Genomic DNA, 6,120 nt, shown 5'->3' on the forward strand with positions numbered 1-6,120 from the left:
CCCGTCTATACCCCATGGTCCTTACGGAGTCCCCAGCATCCTCTATGGACTAAGAGAAAAGGATTTACCGGTAGGTATTAAAATCCTATTTTTACCTGCTGAGGTCTATTTGATAGAAAATCTAGTCACCAATTACAAGTGGGTGTACCAATACCTAAATCAGATAGCTTGCCCATAAGTGACCGGGGAATTAAGGTATTAAATGCTGAGCTAAAATCGATAAAAGGAATCCTTATGTAACACCCTCGCTGCTCCAGATGACTGAGAGATGAGTGTAAAACTGTAAGAACTGCATCCTCAGTACATCGGTTTTCTCGATAAGCAAATTGAAAGGGGTTGAATGTCCTGGGGATAAATGACTTAATATGCTTCAATACGAGACGTTTTAAACATTTCATAACAAGTGAGGTCAGCGCAATGGGACGATAATCATTACAACATTTCGCTGGACTTTTCTTGGGAATAGGGACTATTATAGTGGTCTTTAAACTAGAGATGAGCGGGTTCGGTTTCTTTGAATCCGAACCCGCACGAACTTCACTTTTTTTTCCACGGGTCCGAGCGACTCGGATCTTCCCGCCTTGCTCGGTTAACCCGAGCGCGCCCGAACGTCATCATGACGCTGTCGGATTCTCGCGAGGCTCGGATTCTATCGCGAGACTCGGATTCTATATAAGGAGCCGCGCGTCGCCGCCATTTTCACTCGTGCATTGAGATTGATAGGGAGAGGACGTGTCTGGCGTCCTCTCCATTAGAATAGAGATAGATAGATTAGATAGAGAGAGATTGTGCAGAGTCGCAGACAGAGTTAGTTTACCACAGTCAGTGACCAGTGCAGCAGCTAGTTAACTTTTATTTAATATAATATATCCGTTCACTTCTCTCTGCTATATCCGTTCTCTGCCTGAAAAAAAAAACGATACACAGCACAGTCAGTCACACAGTGTGACTCAGTCTGTGTGCACTCAGCTCAGCCCAGTGTGCTGCACAGTCATCAATGTATAAATTAAAAGCTTATAATTAATTGTGGGGGAGACTGGGGAGCACTGCAGGTTGTTAGCAGGAGCCAGGAGTACAATTATATTAATTAACAGTGCACACTTTTGCTGCAGGAGTGGTGACCAGTGCCTGACCACCAGTATAGTATTGTTGTATACTACTAATATCTCTTTAAATATCAACCAGTCTATATTAGCAGCAGACACAGTACAGTGCGGTAGTTCACGGCTGTGGCTACCTCTGTGTCGGCACACGGCAGGCAGTCCGTCCGACCAGAATTGTATTATTTATTATTATATACCTACCACCTAACCGTGGTTTTTTTTTCATTCTTTATACCGTCATAGTGTCATCCTAATTGTTACGAGTATACTACTATCTCTTTATCAACCAGTGTACAGTGCGGTAGTTCACGGCTGTGGCTACCTCTGTGTCGGCACACGGCAGGCAGTCCGTCCGACCAGAATTGTATTATTTATTATTATATACCTACCACCTAACCGTGGTTTTTTTTTCATTCTTTATACCGTCATAGTGTCATCCTAATTGTTACGAGTATACTACTATCTCTTTATCAACCAGTGTACAGTGCGGTAGTTCACGGCTGTGGCTACCTCTGTGTCGGCAGTCGGCAGGCAGTCCGTCCATCCATAATTGTATTATTATTATAATATATACCACCTAACCGTGGTTTTTTTTTCATTCTTTATACCGTCATAGTGTCATACTAGTTGTTACGAGTATACTACTATCTCTTTATCAACCAGTGTACAGTGCGGTAGTTCACGGCTGTGGCTACCTCTGTGTCGGCAGTCGGCAGGCAGTCCGTCCATCCATAATTGTATTATTATTATAATATATACCACCTAACCGTGGTTTTTTTTTCATTCTTTATACCGTCGTCATAGTGTCATACTAGTTGTTACGAGTATACTACTATCTCTTTATCAACCAGTGTACAGTGCGGTAGTTCACGGCTGTGGCTACCTCTGTGTCGGCAGTCGGCAGGCAGTCCGTCCATCCATAATTGTATTATTATTATAATATATACCACCTAACCGTGGTTTTTTTTTCATTCTTTATACCGTCGTCATAGTGTCATACTAGTTGTTACGAGTATACTACTATCTCTTTATCAACCAGTGTACAGTGCGGTAGTTCACGGCTGTGGCTACCTCTGTGTTGGCAGTCGGCAGGCAGTCCGTCCATCCATAATTGTATTATTATTATAATATATACCACCTAACCGTGGTTTTTTTATACCACCTAACCGTGGCAGTCCGTCCATAATTGTATACTAGTATCCAATCCATCCATCTCCATTGTTTACCTGAGGTGCCTTTTAGTTCTGCCTATAAAATATGGAGAACAAAAAAGTTGAGGTTCCAAAATTAGGGAAAGATCAAGATCCACTTCCACCTCGTGCTGAAGCTGCTGCCACTAGTCATGGCCGAGACGATGAAATGCCAGCAACGTCGTCTGCCAAGGCCGATGCCCAATGTCATAGTACAGAGCATGTCAAATCCAAAACACCAAATATCAGAAAAAAAAGGACTCCAAAACCTAAAATAAAATTGTCGGAGGAGAAGCGTAAACTTGCCAATATGCCATTTACCACACGGAGTGGCAAGGAACGGCTGAGGCCCTGGCCTATGTTCATGGCTAGTGGTTCAGCTTCACATGAGGATGGAAGCACTCAGCCTCTCGCTAGAAAACTGAAAAGACTCAAGCTGGCAAAAGCACCGCAAAGAACTGTGCGTTCTTTGAAATCCCAAATCCACAAGGAGAGTCCAATTGTGTCGTTTGCGATGCCTGACCTTCCCAACACTGGACGTGAAGAGCATGCGCCTTCCACTATTTGCATGCCCCCTGCAAGTGCTGGAAGGAGCACCCGCAGTCCAGTTCCTGATAGTCAGATTGAAGATGTCAGTGTTGAAGTACACCAGGATGAGGAGGATATGGGTGTTGCTGGCGCTGGGGAGGAAATTGACCAGGAGGATTCTGATGGTGAGGTGGTTTGTTTAAGTCAGGCACCCGGGGAGACACCTGTTGTCCGTGGGAGGAATATGGCCGTTGACATGCCAGGTGAAAATACCAAAAAAATCAGCTCTTCGGTGTGGAGGTATTTCACCAGAAATGCGGACAACAGGTGTCAAGCCGTGTGTTCCCTTTGTCAAGCTGTAATAAGTAGGGGTAAGGACGTTAACCACCTCGGAACATCCTCCCTTATACGTCACCTGCAGCGCATTCATAATAAGTCAGTGACAAGTTCAAAAACTTTGGGTGACAGCGGAAGCAGTCCACTGACCAGTAAATCCCTTCCTCTTGTAACCAAGCTCACGCAAACCACCCCACCAACTCCCTCAGTGTCAATTTCCTACTTCCCCAGGAATGCCAATAGTCCTGCAGGCCATGTCACTGGCAAGTCTGACGAGTCCTCTCCTGCCTGGGATTCCTCCGATGCATCCTTGCGTGTAACGCCTACTGCTGCTGGCGCTGCTGTTGTTGCCGCTGGGAGTCGATGGTCATCCCAGAGGGGAAGTCGTAAGCCCACTTGTACTACTTCCAGTAAGCAATTGACTGTTCAACAGTCCTTTGCGAGGAAGATGAAATATCACAGCAGTCATCCTACTGCAAAGCGGATAACTGAGGCCTTGGCATCCTGGGTGGTGAGAAACGTGGTTCCGGTATCCATCATTACTGCAGAGCCAACTAGAGACTTGTTGGAGGTACTGTGTCCCCGGTACCAAATACCATCTAGGTTCCATTTCTCTAGGCAGGCGATACCGAAAATGTACACAGACCTCAGAAAAAGAGTCACCAGTGTCCTAAAAAATGCAGCTGTACCCAATGTCCACTTAACCACGGACATGTGGACAAGTGGAGCAGGGCAGGGTCAGGACTATATGACTGTGACAGCCCACTGGGTAGATGTATGGACTCCCGCCGCAAGAACAGCAGCGGCGGCACCAGTAGCAGCATCTCGCAAACGCCAACTCTTTCCTAGGCAGGCTACGCTTTGTATCACCGCTTTCCAGAATACGCACACAGCTGAAAACCTCTTACGGCAACTGAGGAAGATCATCGCGGAATGGCTTACCCCAATTGGACTCTCCTGTGGATTTGTGGCATCGGACAACGCCAGCAATATTGTGTGTGCATTAAATCTGGGCCAATTCCAGCACGTCCCATGTTTTGCACATACCTTGAATTTGGTGGTGCAGAATTTTTTAAAAAACGACAGGGGCGTGCAAGAGATGCTGTCGGTGGCCAGAAGAATTGCGGGACACTTTCGGCGTACAGGCACCACGTACAGAAAACTGGAGCACCACCAAAAACTACTGAACCTGCCCTGCCATCATCTGAAGCAAGAAGTGGTAACGAGGTGGAATTCAACCCTCTATATGCTTCAGAGGTTGGAGGAGCAGCAAAAGGCCATTCAAGCCTATACAATTGAGCACGATATAGTAGGTGGAATGCACCTGTCTCAAGTGCAGTGGAGAATGATTTCAACGTTGTGCAAGGTTCTGATGCCCTTTGAACTTGCCACACGTGAAGTCAGTTCAGACACTGCCAGCCTGAGTCAGGTCATTCCCCTCATCAGGCTTTTGCAGAAGAAGCTGGAGGCATTGAAGAAGGAGCTAACACGGAGCGATTCCGCTAGGCATGTGGGACTTGTGGATGCAGCCCTTAATTCGCTTAACAAGGATTCACGGGTGGTCAATCTGTTGAAATCAGAGCACTACATTTTGGCCACCGTGCTCGATCCTAGATTTAAAGCCTACCTTGGATCTCTCTTTCCGGCAGACACAGGTCTGCTGGGGTTGAAAGACCTGCTGGTGACAAAATTGTCAAGTCAAGCGGAACGCGACCTGTCAACATCTCCTCCTTCACATTCTCCCGCAACTGGGGGTGCGAGGAAAAGGCTCAGAATTCCGAGCCCACCCGCTGGCGGTGATGCAGGGCAGTCTGGAGCGACTGCTGATGCTGACATCTGGTCCGGACTGAAGGACCTGACAACGATTACGGACATGTCGTCTACTGTCACTGCATATGATTCTCTCAACATTGATAGAATGGTGGAGGATTATATGAGTGACCGCATCCAAGTAGGCACGTCACACAGTCCGTACTTATACTGGCAGGAAAAAGAGGCAATTTGGAGGCCCTTGCACAAACTGGCTTTATTCTACCTAAGTTGCCCTCCCACAAGTGTGTACTCCGAAAGAGTGTTTAGTGCCGCCGCTCACCTTGTCAGCAATCGGCGTACGAGGTTACATCCAGAAAATGTGGAGAAGATGATGTTCATTAAAATGAATTATAATCAATTCCTCCGCGGAGACATTGACCAGCAGCAATTGCCTCCACAAAGTACACAGGGAGCTGAGATGGTGGATTCCAGTGGGGACGAATTGATAATCTGTGAGGAGGGGGATGTACACGGTGATATATCGGAGGGTGAAGATGAGGTGGACATCTTGCCTCTGTAGAGCCAGTTTGTGCAAGGAGAGATTAATTGCTTCTTTTTTGGAGGGGGTCCAAACCAACCCGTCATATCAGTCACAGTCGTGTGGCAGACCCTGTCACTGAAATGATGGGTTGGTTAAAGTGTGCATGTCCTGTTTTGTTTATACAACATAAGGGTGGGTGGGAGGGCCCAAGGATAATTCCATCTTGCACCTCTTTTTTCTTTTCTTTTTCTTTGCATCATGTGCTGATTGGGGAGGGTTTTTTGGAAGGGACATCCTGCGTGACACTGCAGTGCCACTCCTAGATGGGCCCGGTGTTTGTGTCGGCCACTAGGGTCGCTAATCTTACTCACACAGCTACCTCATTGCGCCTCTTTTTTTCTTTGCGTCATGTGCTGTTTGGGGAGGGTTTTTTGGAAGGGACATCCTGCGTGACACTGCAGTGCCACTCCTAGATGTGCCCGGTGTTTGTGTCGGCCACTAGGGTCGCTAATCTTACTCACACAGTCAGCTACCTCATTGCGCCTCTTTTTTTCTTTGCGTCATGTGCTGTTTGGGGAGGGTTTTTTGGAAGGGCCATCCTGCGTGACACTGCAGTGCCACTCCTAGATGGGCCCGGTGTTTGTGTCGGCCACTAGGGTCGCTTATCTTA

The sequence above is a fragment of the Pseudophryne corroboree genome, chromosome 6 (assembly GCF_028390025.1).
Source record: "Pseudophryne corroboree isolate aPseCor3 chromosome 6, aPseCor3.hap2, whole genome shotgun sequence".
NCBI classification, from domain to species: Eukaryota; Metazoa; Chordata; class Amphibia; order Anura; family Myobatrachidae; genus Pseudophryne; species Pseudophryne corroboree.